Genomic DNA, 16,100 nt, shown 5'->3' with positions numbered 1-16,100 from the left:
GTTTACTGACACTGGGAAAAAGGGGGTGCACTCTGGCCATGTTATGGAGCAGTCAAGCATGTGATCAGATATGCAGTCAAATGTTTATTAATAATCACTATCATACAGATGGCATTCAAGGTCAGGGGCCTGGATATGATCACCTAGGGAGACTGTTTAGATAGAAAGGAGCTGAGGAGGAGTGAGCAAAACCCTGAGAAGTGCCCACTGAAATGAGTGAATAGCAGAAACGCAGGAGGAAGGTGATGCTCAGCTGGACACCCACCCCTACCACTGCCCTCGCCTTCTTCCATGGGAGTCAAGTTTGCAGGGGCCTTCTAGGAAAGTCTTCCCTCACTGAAATAAAGACACCCAGGAATAAACAGGCCTTCTCCAAGGGTGCTTCCATGTTGACATGTGACACCTGGCGCAGTGACAGCCACCTTGCAACAGTGATGGAAGCCAGCAAGAGCAGAATCTTCAAACTAAAGACTGTATAGCCGAGAGATGTCACTAAGCTGCTGCACTGACCAATCCTGAGACTTCCCTATTGTGACTTCTTACGATTTTACCCGGTATTTTCTTATTGTTTAAGCTTCCTGACATGTAGGTTCTTGTTATTTTTACCAAAACTGTCTGTAACTGTAGATGAATTAAGGAAAGAAACCTGAAAATACATTTTAGAGAGCAGAAAGCAAACACACTAGGAAAGTAATGGCACGACTTCTCGCCAAAATTAACTACACATTTGAGATTTGTGGTTGTGAGATGGTGAGCATGGTTTCTTCTACTAACCCCCAGCCATTTGGGGGCAAAAACTGAGCAGGCAGATAAGCTAGAACTGCACTAGACAAATGTTAAGAAGAGACGAGGTGCTAGGCAATAGCAATGGTTGACATGTATTGAGCGGACTCTGCAATAATACCATGTCAACTATCCTAAGCACTTCACACATATTTAATTAGCTCATTTAATTCTTACAGTTCCTCTATGAGGTTGGTGCAAAGGCAGTTAAGGTCATTTGTAAGTTGTCATATCACAAAGGACCATGAAACCTAAGTTGGGTAAAGAGAGGAAGGACTTGGCTGACAGTGAAATTGCCCACAGACTTGATGATTCAATGAGGTCCCTATCTGAAAGGTTAGGATGTCGCAGAGTGAGATGCAGGAAATCTAGATTCAGAATGGAGTGATTACTGATGATGCTGGCCCATCATTTATCACTGCACCACCTGGTAAACCCTTGGATCACAATAAACTGTGGAAAATTCTGAAGGAGATGGGAATACCAGACCACCTAACCTGCCTCTTGAGAAATCTGTATGCAGGTCAGGAAGCAACAGTTAGAACTGGACATGGAACAACAGACTCGTTCCAAACAGGAAAAGGAGTATGTCAAGGCTGTATATTGTCACCCTGCTTATTTAACTTCTATGCAGAGTACATCATGAGAAATGCTGGGCCGGAAGAAACACAAGCTGGAATCAAGACTGCCGGGAAAAATATCAGTAACCTCAGATATGCAGATGACACCACCCTTATGGCAGAAAGTGAAGAGGAGTTAAAAAGCCTCTTGGTGAAAAGTGAAAGAGGAGAGCGAAAAAGTTGGCTTAAAGCTCAACATTCAGAAAACTAAGATCATGGCCTCTGGTCCCATCACTTCATGGGAAATAGATGGGGAAACAGTGGAAACAGTGTCAGACTTTATTTTGGGGGGCTCCAAAATCACTGCAGATGGTGACTGCAGCCATGAAATTAAAAGACGCTTACTCCTTGGAAGAAAAGTTACGACCAACCTAGATAGTATATTCAAAAGCAGAGACATTACTTTGCCGACTACGGTCCAGCTAGTCAAGGCTATGGTTTTTCCTGTGGTCATGTATGGATGAGAGAGTTGGACTGTGGGGAAGGCTGAGCACCAAAGAATTGATGCTTTTGAACTGTGGTGTTGGAGAAGACTCTTGAGAGTCCCTTGGACTGCAAGGAGGTCCAACCAGTCCATTCTGAAGGAGATCAACCCTGGGATTTCTTTGGAAGGAATGATGCTAAAGCTGAAGCTCCAGTACTTTGGCCACCTCATGCGAAGAGTTGACTCATTGGAAAAGACTCTGATGCTGGGAGGGATTGGGGGCAGGAGGAGAAGGGGACGACCGAGGATGAGATGGCTGGATGGCATCACGGACTCGATGGACATGAGTCTGAGTGAACTCCGGGAGATGGTGATGAACAGAGAGGCCCGGTGTGCTGCGATTCATGGGGTCGCAAAGAGTCGGACACGACTGAGCGACTGAACTGAACTGAACATATATTTAAATAATTTAAAGGGAGCTTTTTATTTGATATTTCATTATTAATTATAATGTAATATGTAGCCAGGAGTTGGTGATGGACAGGGAAGTCTGGCGTGTTACAGTCCATGGGGTTGCAAAGAGTCAGACACGACTGAGCAACTGAACTGAACTGAACTGATGTAAATAACTGAATATAATTTATGGTTTTGTATTATAAATTATGTCTTAGCAATATGTATAAGGTAGAAAATTTCAAGTTTTTCTGTTTTTGTTTCACTAAAATATAAACCTTTTAGTGTTTATATTTCCATCTTACGATTTCATGAAGAAAGAAGTCATGCTAATAAAGGGCATTGTTGAATTATGTTAAGCTAAAAGTTATCTAGATGCTGCGTTAAGGGCATTTTGTTGATATAATCAGAAGTGACTGCTGACTATTAAGAAGTAAGTGTCACCTTTTGATTATTTCTAAATCCCCTCTTATAAACAGAAAGCTCCACTTAAGGTTGTATTTTCCTTGAATTGTAAAGGAAACATTGCAATAAAATGTTAACATTGGGGGTTCCCTGGTGGCTCAGTGGTAAAGAATACACCTGCCAATATGCAGAAGACACAGATTTGATCCTTGATCCAGGAGGATCTCACATGCTGTGGAGCAACTTAGCCTATGTGCCACAACTACTGAGCTTGTGCTCTAGAACTGGGGAGCTGCAATTACTGAGCGCACGTGCTGGAACTATAGAAGCCCACACATCCTAGAGCCTGTGCTTTGCAACAAGAGAAGCCACAGCAATGGGAAGCCCATGCACTGAAACTAGAGAGTAGCCTCCACTTGCCACAACTAGAGAAAAGTCTACACAGAAACGAAGATCCAGCAGAGCAAAAAAAAATAAGTAAAATTATTATATATTTTTTTAATGTTAACTTTGGATTAAAATGTCTGTTGCAACTGATTACTCTGAAACTCTGTCAGAGGGCTTTAGGCAAGAGTTTTCTTGACAAATCTTGGCTAGATGTTTACAAAACAGACTTCCTCTCACTTCTACAATGGAAGTGTTTTATGTGAACTAACATGACATGTTTACTGGTCTCATAATAGATCATGTCACAATCATACAAAAAGCATAAAAACCACTGTTTTTCAATTTGTGACCAATGTTTAGAGTGTTGTAATACTTCATATTTCCTGGGATTTTTTACTATTTTTTAGCATGTTTTAAAATAATGAGAAAACATAAGACAAACCAACAGACACACAGACACACACACACACTTACATATAGGAACAAATAAGACAGGAATACATGTGAAGGAAAACCTGACAGTCTGGCTAAATCCCAGCAGAAACTATCTAAAATATATCAGTTTGAGCTCTGCTTGGCTTACACTAAAGGAGTACTTAGGACAAACTTTAAAACTTTCTGAGACCTGGGGCACAGAAAGAAAAACTGGACATCAAACATTTTTCTTCAAGAGCAAATTAAGCTTCCTGGCAACAAATTAAAACCTTTGTGATAAGGCCTTCATTAATATTACAGAAAGTTTTCTTGACTAATATCCAATTTTCTGTTAGAGAGACAGGTTAAGAACAAAACAATACTTTTAAGTGTTTGCAAACACTTTTCCCAACAAATATCTAAAGCGTAACTATCTTTTTTTAACTTCTGAAGAATATAATTGCTATATACTGCATGAAACAAAGCTGGTGTTCAGTGGCTCAGTTGGGTCCAACTCTTTGCGATGCCATGGACTGCAGCATGCCAGGTTTCCCTGTCCTTTACCATCTCCCAGAGCTTAACTCAAACTCATGTCCATTGAGTCGGTGATGCTGTCCAACCATCTTATCCTCTGTTGTCCCTTTCTTCTCCTGCCTTCCATGAAACAAAGTATCTTACTTTTTAAAATGATTTGTCCATTTTGAGCCACCCGATGTCCACTACCGGCACAACATGCTCCTCTACCACTCTTTGTAGCTGTGCAGGCTCTGAACTTAGGTTCCCTGGCAGCACTAAGTGGTTACTGGAGTCTTCCTTTGTGGATACCTCTCTCCCACCCCAGCACAGCTAACGGGTAGGCAAATGACTTAAATCAGACCAATCAAACTATCTCTTGCAATCTCATACATGGGGGTCACAAAGTGTTGGACACAACTTAGCAACTGAACAACAACATATACACATTATGTATACATGACAGCCTTAGAGAAAATTATTGATTAGTTTTCTTTAATACAGTGATATTTACTAAAAATACAATGTTTCACGTCTACCTCACTGCGTAAATCATGTAATATGAAATAAATAAAATTTAGCAGCTTGATATTTTTTAAAACACTGAAAACAAACCAATTGAGCAGTTAACATTCCCTAACCCAAATGGATGGTGAATACAGTAAAGCATAAACCAGGTAGTCCGCATTTGAGAAAAAACAAGTTTCATCATTTCTAATGATTAAATAAGGACTGTATCAGTTATTTCATGTGCACTGCAAATCATCTCAAAACTCAGTGGCTTGAAATAACAGATATATACTCTATGGGCCAGGACTGGCTCTGGGTACCTCTGAGGCCACAGTCCTCTGCTCCCAGGCTCACTCACATAGTTGCTGGCAGAGTCCCTTGGTCCCCTCTACGTAAGTCACTCCACAGGGCTGTTTCTTCACAAGGCAGGTGACTCTTGAGTAATTCAAGAGAGAAAATGCACAAGATGGAATCCACAGATGTCTAATAACCTACCCAAGAGGAGATTTCCCATCTCTTCTGCCATATTCTATTAGACAGAACAGAGTTTATAGCCCCAGGCTTCACGAACAGAGAAACTGCACACAGCATGAACATTTAGAGGCTGCTTACCACAAGGTCTAAGACTGATTAAGCAACACATGCTGTAAAGGTCATCTTTTCTTCTCCCCATCTTTCCTTTAACTAAAAACAAGTTTTACCAGAGCACATTCTGACTGTTTCCCAAAACTTTAAAACCACCTTTCATTTATTTCAAAATTAAGGAGGACATGAACAGAACATGTTAACCATTATCTTGAAAAAAATAATAGAGGGGGGAAAAGTAGGGAAAGTACAAAATGAAAGATGTTCCTTTGGAAAGCTCATCCCATTACAAATACAGTCTTTGCCAACTACAAGCAGCAGAGAAAATGACACCCACATATCTAGCCTTTCTATAGAATGCACCAATTTAACTGATCAGCAAAAAGCTTGGACACACTGATTGTATATCATAAAAACTGGACCCTAATATTTTCATTAAATGGGAGAGGGGATCTAAGAAATGGTTTAAGATTCTCAATGTCCAAATGATTTCTCTCTGGATTATACAAAACTTCCAAACAAGTACAAATGATTAAAGAAACAATATGTATAAATATTTGACTAAATGACTAAACAATGGAGTGAACATGAAGATCTGAATACTTTTAATTTTTCTTATCAAAAGCAGGTCACATGATAAATATTTGAAAATTCTGGCAAAGCTGCATCATTATTAATAATTTACTACATATTATGCAATTTAACAAATTACTTTTTATGTTTTTTGCAAGAATCCTGAGGCCACTACTATTACTATCCTTATTTGGCAATGAGGAAATAAGGAAATCAGAGGCTCAGAGAAGTAAAGTGACCAGCTCATGCCCACTAGGTACACCAGTGGCTGTGAGTGAATTAGGTATGTCTGATTCTGCAGCCCACTTGATTTCCTAATGGCAAGCTACTTCCCCCTAGAAAAGACCAGATGCACAGCTCCTGAAATAGTTATTCTTCATTAGGGCAAGGCCCTGGTAGGAGTTATTATGGTGAGGCAAACAGAATTTCAGTTTCAGACCATGAATTTTAAATCATGATAAAGAGAAGTCGCTCAGTTGTGTCCAACTCTTTGCGACCCCATGGACTGTAGCCTACCAGGGTCCTCTGTCCATGGAATTTTCTAGGCAAGAATACTGAAGTGGGTTGCCATTTCCTTTTCCAGATAAATCATGATAACTAGGCTCAAATATATCCTTATTAATCAAAATAGGAACCATTACAATCAACATATTTTTGCCAATGAGAAATAAGTTTATTCCCATAGCAAAAAATTCATGCTTCAGGATTTGACGAACTCTTGGAAAGCATTTTCTGCCTCTTGCTGGTTGTAGGAGCAGTTTGCCTGCAAAAAGTTATTGAGATGCTTGAAGAAGTGGTAGTCAAGTTGGCGAGAAGTCAAGTGAATGTGGCAGATGAATAAGATTTCCCAAACTTCAAAACTTCGTAGGCCAATTTGTTCAACTTTTGAAGCACTGGTTGTGTGACATATGGTTGGACTCTGTCATGGAGAAGAATTGAGCCCTTTCTGTTGACCAATGCTGGTTGCAGGAGTTGCAATTTTCGGTGCATTTCATCGATTTGCTGAGTATACTTCTCATATGTAACGATTTCACCAGGAGTCAGAAAGCTGTAGAGAAGCAGATGGATAGCAGACCACCAAACTGTGACCTTGACCTTTATTTGGTACAAGTTTCACTTTGGAGAGTGTTTTGGAGCTTCTTCTTGGTCCAACCAGAGCTGGTCTTCACCGGTTGTTGTAAAAAATTCACTTTTCATAGCATGTCACAATCTGATCGAGAAATGGTTCATTGCTGTTGTATAAAATAAGGGATGATGACACTTCAAAATGACAGCTTTTTTAAAATTTGCGGTCAGTTCACAAGGCATCCGCCTATCGAGGTTTTTTATGTTTCCAATTTGATTCAAATGTAGAATGACCGACGTTGAGCTCTTAGTTAACTTCTTAAGTAGTTATAAGAGGATCAGCTTCGATGATGGTCTCAGCTGCTGTGAACTTCTGACGGCTGGCGACTATGCTCCTCATCTCCAAGGGTCTTGCCTTCTCTGCAAAACTTCTTGAACTAACACTGCACTGTATGTTCATTAGCAGTTCCTGGGCCAAATGTGTTGTTGATGTGATGAGTTGTCTCTGCTGTTTTACAGCTGATTTTGACCTCAAATAAGGAAACTGCTTGAATTTGCTTTTTGTTTAATATCATTTTCTTATATGTGTGTGTTTACACACACAAAGGCACACTAAATCACTTCAGTCGTGTCTGACTCTTTGCAACACTATGGACTGTAGTCTGCCAGGTTCCTCCGTCCATGGGATTCTCCAGGCAAGAATACTGGAGTGGGCTGCCATGTTCTCCTCTAGGGAATCTTCCTGACCCAGGGATCGAAACCACATCTCTTATGTCTCCTGCATAGGCGGGTTCCTTACCACTGGCGCCAGATGGTTAGGGGCAACATCACTTTCATAGTCTAAGAGAACTATAAAATACACAGCAAGTAATGTCATTAGCAAAAAAAAAAAAAAATAAAGTGAGAAATGTGCATTAAAATGATATATAACATAACCACATTTAAGAATATATTCCAATATCAAATAGCAAAATTCAACAATGAAAACCACAATTACTTTTGCACCAACCTACTAGTTAGCATAACAATATAACTGGATATCTGGAACAGAAGGAAAAATTAACCTACTGGGTCTAGTATCAAAGGCAGTGAACAACGGCAGGAAGTTTCAAATCAAAAGCACCACAAAGTGGTAAATTCCCACTGGGAAATGGTGCTGGAGAGAATGAATTACAGTGCAAGGCCCACAAAATGGAAGGCACGTGCACACTTCTGCCATCCTTCCATTCTGGTGGCAGCTCTTCCTCCTCACTCTCTGCTCAAGATCTTGATACTGGCCTGCCTCTACTTTACCCCGTGGTTTTTTTTTTTGGGGGGGTGGGGGTGGGGGTGGGTGGTTAATGTTAAAGGAAAAGGTCAGAAGCATAAAAGATGTGGAGCTGACCGCAAGGCACAAACCCTGAGATGAAGGTGCCTGGGCCAGTGGGGCCATGCCTCCTTACCCAGACCTCCTGTGTTGAATAGCCCACTTTTAAAATTTTTTTAACTGTGAACAGAAAAACACCATAATAAGCAAAATAAATTAAAACAAATGATATTTCAAGTAGGCAAAACTATAAAGATGAGCTAATTAGTATTATTTCTCATAGGGAGAACCACAAAACATTTTGTGTAATGAGTAGAAGATTTTATTATTTTTTTCTTTTTTTTCCATTTTATTTATTTTTACTTTACAATACTGTATTGGTTTTGCCATACATTGACATGAATCCGCCATAGGTGTACATGAGTTCCCAATCCTGAACCCCCCTCCCACCTCCCTCCCCATATCATCTCTCTGGGTCATCCCAGTGCACCAGCCCCAAGCATCCTGTATCGAACCTAGACTGGCGATTCGTTTCTTACATGATAGTATACATGTTTCAATGCCATTCTCCCAAATCATCCCACCCTCTCCCACAGAGTCCAAAAGTCCGTTCTATACATCTGTGTCTCTTTTGCTGTCTCGCATATAGGGTTATCATTACCATCTTTCTAAATTCCATATATATGCGTTAGTATACTGTATTGGTGTTTTTCTTTCTGGCTTACTTCACTCTGTATAATCAGCTCCAGTTTCATCCACCTCATTAGAACTGATTCAAATGCATTCTTTTTAATGGCTGAGTAATACTCCATTGTGTATATGTACCACAGCTTTCTTATCCATTCGTCTGCTGATGGACATCTAGGTTGCTTCCATGTCCTGGCTATTATAAACAGTGCTGCGATGAACACTGGGGTACATGTGTCTCTTTTGATTCTGGTTTCCTTGGTGTGTATGCCCAGCAGTGGGATTGCTGGGTCATAAGACAGTTCTATTTGTAGTTTTTTAAGGAATCTCCACATTGTTCTCCCTACTGGCTGTACTAGTTTGCATTCCCACCAACAGTGTAAGAGGGTTCCCTTTTCTCCACACCCTCCCCAGCATTTATTGCTTGTAGACTTTTGGATCACAGCCATTCTGACTGGCGTGAAATGGTACCTCATTGTGGTTTTGATTTGCATTTCTCTGATAATGAGAGATGTTGAGCATCTTTTCATGTGTTTGTTAGCCATCTGTATGTCTTCTTTGGAGAAATGTCTATTTAGTTATTTGGCCCATTTTTTGATTGGGTCATTTATTTTTCTGGAATTGAGCTGCATAAGTTGCTTGTATATTTTTGAGATTAGTTGTTTGTCAGTTGCTTCATTTGTTATTATTTTCTCCCATTCCGGAGGCTGTCTTTTCACCTTGCTTATAGTTTCCTTTGTTGTGCAGAAGCTTTTTTTAATTAGATCCCATTTGTTTATTTTTGCTTTTATTTCCAGTATTCTGGGAGGTGGATCATAGAGGATCCTGCTGTGATTTATGTCGGAGAGTGTTTTGTGATTTTATTATTTAGAGAACTAGTCAGCAACTGTTTCATATTAAGAAAGCAGGATAAACCATCCATTATTCAGAGCATATCCAAGCAAGATGAAGCAACTCTAACTTACTGGAAACAAATTATTTTTATAAAATACATCCAACATCTAGTCAATTTTTCATAACTCTGAAGTCATGTCACAAGGAAAACAGAAAGCCTGTACAAAAATAATCTTCTGCCTATACCCTAAACAAAATAAAACAATCATATGCTATAAAACAACTAAAATCTCTCTCTGAAATGGGGAGATAAACTACCCCCAACACACAATGGCCACCTGTAGACTTCTTGGTTACTCATTCTGCTCATAGTTACTCAGCGTTTTCATAAATGAACAGAAACCTCAGCTGCAGTTTTAATAAACATGTTTTTTATATATTGTTTTATATTTCAAACTACATTAAGTGGTTATTAGATGTAAAATATATATGAATTTTACTTTTCTAAAGGCTGACTCTCCTTCCCTCTTACCCACATTTTACAACCAACATGCACGGTTGAGTATATGAGCAAATGACCAGGATGAGACAGGCTGGTTGCTGCTCTTTACTCCTTCTGCCACGTCCTGATTACACACCCACACATGGGAGGTTCCAGAGGCAACCCCTGCCCTCTCCCTGTTCCAGGAGAACATTTGAAGGAACTTTCACACAAAATAGGGATTACCTGCTGCTTTCTCAGCAAGAACAACGAAAGTTCTGTCACAACCACCCAATAATATGTCTTATTCAACAATGGACTGACGATGGCGATCCTGTGAAAAACTGAGTTTGAGATACAAATGTTAAAATTAAGCCATTCTGTCAGTATTTTAAATGAAAAACCTCTATACACACTGGAAACATAACAGGCACTGAGGACAAATTAATGTACACTGCAGATTTTCCTAGGGAAGATATTTGGCTAGTGTAGAGCTAATTCCTCTACTCTCTTTAAAAAGCAATAAAAATTAGTTGAAAACTCAATGAGGGAGGGAATGAGAAGAGGGGAAGGAAAGAGCAACGAGAGAGAAGTGGCACAGTCATGAAAAAGCAGAGGCCAGGTCATGCACACAACGGATTTCAAGTATGGCCACAGCACAGTGGGACTTTGAACAAATAACAGAGAAGCCATGTAGAGTAAAGATGGTAAATGGACAAAACTTTGTGTCAATACTGCACAAACCCTTTCCTGTTTGGGGAAAAAAAAAAGCACTGTGAAGGCACCCCCAAGAAAAAAATTTAAAACCCTGAGAGACAGGGCCCCTTTTTTCATTAGGTTGTCCTACAAGATGGAGAGGTTGCCATTCTGGTTTTTATCTGATAAGAAAACTGGAGAAAGAAGGCAGAAATTATCAGGCTCATCTCACCACTAATTACCTCCAATAGTAAGGATTTAATAAAAAGAAAGGCAAAAGTAAAAATAAAGAAAAGATCATAGAGATCAGGATAACTGAGCACGGAAAAGCACACCAGTGAGCCAACTACGAGCCACTGAGTGCAGCTTTACCAGCTCTCTGGAAGTAGGGTGTTCCTTCGAGACCTTCTGCAGCCAAAATGGCTTCATAAAGCAAAGAAGCGGTTACCTTCGGACACATCTTGCTAACAGACACATAAAATCAATCGAGCTCAAGCACAGACAGATGCTCACAGACACAGTTCAAAGCTCTAGCAGCTTGATGCGGAGGTGCTGAGGGTGAGCTTGGTGGTGCCACTGCCGTGCACAGGGAGGCACTGCCTCTGTAATGGCTACTGCAAAAACAAACCCGAACTCTTCCTAGTTTCTGTCTCTTTTTCATAAAAGTGAAAACTCTCTTCAGATTCCTTTTGGTTAGGAAAAACAGGTACTAATGTAGGTCTTTCCTAAAAAAGCGACATAAATGGGACTTTCAAGAAGAGGGATATGCCTGTACTTGTATACCAGTGTAGGAGGTTTAAGAAATATGGGTTCGATCCCTGATTGGGAAGATGTCTCCCGAAGTAGGAAATGACAACCTGCTCCAGTATTCTTGCCTGGAAAATTCCATGAACAGAGGAGCCTGGCGGGCGACAGTCCATGGGGTCAGAAAGAGTCAGACACGACTGGCCAACTGAGCACATATCTGTATCTGCTGAGAGGAGCGAACGCTGCTTACAAGTATCACCTCATTCAAACCTTCCAGCCTCCTTATGGAGTAGGACTATCTCCCTCTACTAGAAAGGGTACCAGAGGCCCTGCGTCAGGGCTGGTAAGGCAGGAGTCAGTCTGCAAACCTGGCAGTTGCTCCACCTACAACCCTCTCACTCCATGCCATCTCAGGAGTCACCCTGGACCCCCAGCCACGCTCCCCAATCATACCCATGTGCCCATGTGTGGTCTCCCCATCCTTTCTATCTCAACCTGGAAACAGAATACACACAGGGTCTGGTGGGAGGGGATGGGGACAAGAGCAGAGCCCACACACACCAGGGACCTGCTGTCCTAAGATTCCAAGGCCCCGTCCCTAGGGAACAGAGGGTGTGTCTCATGGGACACGGCCCCGGTGGAGAGAGCCTGGGAAAGGACTCTTATAACGCTGCATTAATAGACTGCCTCCAGCCCTGGTGGGTGACGCCTGCCTCCCCTCATCCTCTCCTCTCATTCTCTGAGAAGACAGGAAAAACAAGCCATACGTAGCCCTGAACCCGCAGTTCACTCACTGTGTAACAGAACAACAATCCTGATAGAGAGGATAAAAAACAAAACCAAAAAAAAAGTGATAAAGAAAAGGTATGTGGATGTATTTGTAATTGTATTTTTATCTGTATATTTTTGGATAAATTCAAAATTCTTTCTAAATCATATTTAAGAAACTAAAAACAAAACAAAACAAAAAAAACCACGTGGTGATGAGAAAGACATGGCATTCTAACAACAGAAAAATACACCAGCATCCTCACTGCTCAAAGCTGAGCAAACAAGGCACCTTCAGAAGACAGCAAAAGCACACAACAGGCTAACAACACAGTCTGTAAGGAAGCTCAGCGCAAGGACTGAGGGCAAGTTTAGATAATTTAGAGAAGACATGAAATCAATGCATAAGACAAAACAGTGCTGATAAATTAAGAGACTAGCAATGAAAAGTGAGGTTGCAGAGTTTAGAAAAATACTGGGGAACAAAATTAACATTAATACAGAACTAACAAATGAATTGGAAATAGCACCATAAAAGAAGTAAGACAAGAAGTGAGACAAGAAGCTAAAGGCAAAATACTTGCAAAAAAAGGTAGTATATGCACAAGAAGTTAGAAGCTAAGTAAATAAACATAGGATACTATTTAACAAAGAAAAACACTGTTCCTAACAGAAATCAAGACAACAAGGCTATGGATCAAAACCAGATGATCAGAATGTCAAAACAGAAAGCTCGAAAAAGTGTGGGAACCTTAAAGTCATCCATAAGTAGCTGAACCATGCTGCCAACCGCCTTCCCCAGACTTTTTACATAAAGACACTCAAGTCCTCACTTAAACCAGGATCTCAATCTCCTAAATCCTCCTCTGCCCTCCCCAATTCTTCAGCCTCCTCACACTGCTCTTGCCTTCTCTGCAGCCTACTTACCCTTCCCACTGCCAGAACCCTTCAGACACATTCTTGTCAGGATCCTTAATTTTACGTCTTCTCCTTAATCTTACCATTCCCTTAATCTTTCATTGCACCAAACTGGCAACTCACAACCATGGGCTAAGCCACCCTTTTACCTTCTTGGGATTCTGCTGCTTGACAGTACAACACTCTGCAAGAAGTCATGAGAATCTATGGAGTGGTACCTGGAGTTCAGCCCCCAGTGCCAGGGAACAACCCTGGTCAAGAGAAGCCCTGGCAGGCAGCCAAATCTCTTGTTCCCATACAGATGGGCCCACAAGCTGGCACTCCCTTGCCCTACCTCAGCACAGGAAAGTGTCTCTCATCTTCTCTCTAGTCACACGCACGCTCCGAAGGATCTCCTCTCCCTCTTGGTCACACACACACACACATGCAATACCTCACCCCCTAACTTCTCCATTTCCTGCCCCTTTCCTCATCCACTGACATCACTGGTCTTAGAAGGAAGAAGTATTCCTTCTCCAGTCGAAAAGAATCCCTCTATTTCCTTCAGATCAGGGACTGGGGGTCACTATACCATTATCATTCTCTCTGTATTATTAACCCCCTCCTGCCTACCGTGTCTTCTTCCTCTGACCGTAAGCACACTCCCTGTGTTTCCACAGATAAAACATTCACTAAAACACAGTCTTTCAGTTACAAGAAACCTGACAAACACTTAAAACAATGGCACAAACCATTATTTCAAGGATGATTCTTGCTAGTAATGATTTTCTTCAAGAATGATTATGATAGTAATCATAGATTTTCCTTTAAGTAACCTAACTTACTAAAAACTAAATTCATGTGTTTTATTTTTTTGATTTTTAATAAACTATTGTCATGATCGGAGAAAGCAATGGCACCCCACTCCAGTACTCTTGCCTGGAAAATCCCATGGGTGGAGGAGCCTGGTAGGCTGCATGCAGTCCATGGGGTTGCTAGGAGTCAAACATGACTGAGCGACTTCACTTTCACTTTTCACTTTCATGCACTGGAGAGGGAAATGGCAACCCACTCCAGTGTTCTTGCCTGGAGAATCCCAGGGACAGGGGAGCCTGGTGGGCTGCCGTCTCTGGGGTCACACAGAGTCGGACACGACTGAAGTGACTTAGCAGCAGCGGTAGCAGCAGCACTGTCATGATAACTAGACATAAGAGATACCTCAGGTTTAAAAAAACCACCTGTTTCAGGCAAAGGAAAATGCTGGCTAAAAAAAAGCTGGTTTTTTAAAAAATTAAGTTTTTCTGAAAGGTTCTCCTTCAAAACAAAGAAGTACACAATTAATTTTGGATTAAAACCAAGAATGGTAAAACAAACAAACAAAAAACAAAGAACTATGTAAAAGAAGTGTTTGATAAGGGGTGTCCAAGAAAAAGAAGTAAAGTAGAAGAACTTTGGCTGCTGTCTTGAGGTTCTGAATTCAAATGCCACACCTTCCCCACCTACCCCGTTGGCTACCCACCCCAGCCAGGGGCAGTCCTATGACCTACAATTGGCCAGTGGCGCAGAAAGCAGGGGCTTCATTCACCAGCACCTGCAGGTCTCCACCTACACTCAGAACATGCTGGAACCAGTCAGCCCGTGGAGGACAGAAGATAAAGGATGGAGGGGAAAGACTTAGTCACCCTAGTTAACCCAGGGGGTCTCTCCTGCACCAAACAAGTGGGCCAGCTACCAGGCATGTGGGAGGCCCCTGCAGGAGCAGACCTGCCCAAGGCACCTAGCCTAAATCACTCACACATGGGCACAGGACCTAAATAAATGGTTATTGTTTCGAGCCACTTACTTTCCGATTGTTACACAGCATCACTGTGGCAAAGACAGCTGGCACACAGACAAAATCTCTTGGGGGGAAAATCACTAAACATAAAGAGAGGCACAACTGTATTTAATTTCTCTGAAACATGGACTGAGAATAGAGTGAATCCACAGTAAGCAAGGGAAGTTTTGATTCATCCTATCAGAACACAATAGATGAAGAAGACAAAACACTGGTTAGACACAGACAGAGGCCTGATCTGTACCGCTGTCTGCTCTGAACACTAGGTCTTACCAGGACACAGCCACCATGAGCAGCCAGGACAGAGACCGTGAGGCCTGCAAGGCCTGATGACTTTACCATCTGGTCCTTTATAGAAAAAGTCTCCCCACCTCCCCAATATACATGATTGGATAAAATACAAATAACAAGTTTCACCTAAAGAACTCTGCACCCTATTTGTTACTTTCCAACATATAAGCAACATGTACGAAAACAAGCTATATGCTAGGTCACAGAGTAAATCTTAACACATGCAAAGTAATTCACACTAGATAGTCTGTGTTTTTTGCATACAAAGTAACAAAGATCGGATATCAAACAAAAATAATCTCCAAAGTATCTACATTTCAACATTAAAAACATAAAGATATACATACTAAATGACAGGTAAGCATAATAAACAAGATAGTTACAAAAACCATATAAAACTTCTGAACAACTGACTTATGCATAAGAAAGCATGGTAACATGCTTCTAAAATTTATAAGTTTAATTAAAAAATTAAAAACATATATAACAAGTTGACTACAGCTCTAAGAACTAGGCTATTTGGATCAGACGATTGTTCCCTCTGTAAACAAATATGCAGAAAGTTAGGTTTCAAGTTAAAAAAAAAAAGATAGCACTAGACATCCAAAAGAACAGCAATGACCTTCCAGGCCATTTTAGGGATGAACAACGGGAATCAAAATCACAGAAGTGAGTAGAACACAGGCACCCCTACAGTTCAGGTTCTTGTTTCAAGGTTCTAGGGCCACAGGGATACAGAAGAGAAGTCAGGGCTCAGAGCATGAACAAGGAGGCCGGAGGAGACCCACCCAATGCGCAGGTGGGACTTCAGAGGGGGCTCTTAA

At 41.1% G+C, this 16,100-nt stretch overlaps 1 protein-coding gene across 2 annotated transcripts in view; it reads right to left on the bottom strand.

The window, feature by feature from the left end:
- AUH (AU RNA binding methylglutaconyl-CoA hydratase) overlaps positions 1-16,100 on the bottom strand; it is a 192,829-nt gene that overhangs the window by 19,977 nt on the left and 156,752 nt on the right. The gene's annotated exons all lie outside the window — the stretch shown is intronic.

This window comes from Oryx dammah, unplaced genomic scaffold (genome assembly GCF_014754425.2).
Source record: "Oryx dammah isolate SB20612 unplaced genomic scaffold, SCBI_Odam_1.1 HiC_scaffold_1, whole genome shotgun sequence".
In the NCBI taxonomy this organism is placed as follows: domain Eukaryota; kingdom Metazoa; phylum Chordata; class Mammalia; order Artiodactyla; family Bovidae; genus Oryx; species Oryx dammah.
The sequence above is the reverse complement of the archived record's forward strand: the minus strand, read 5'-3'. Positions and strand labels throughout refer to the sequence as shown.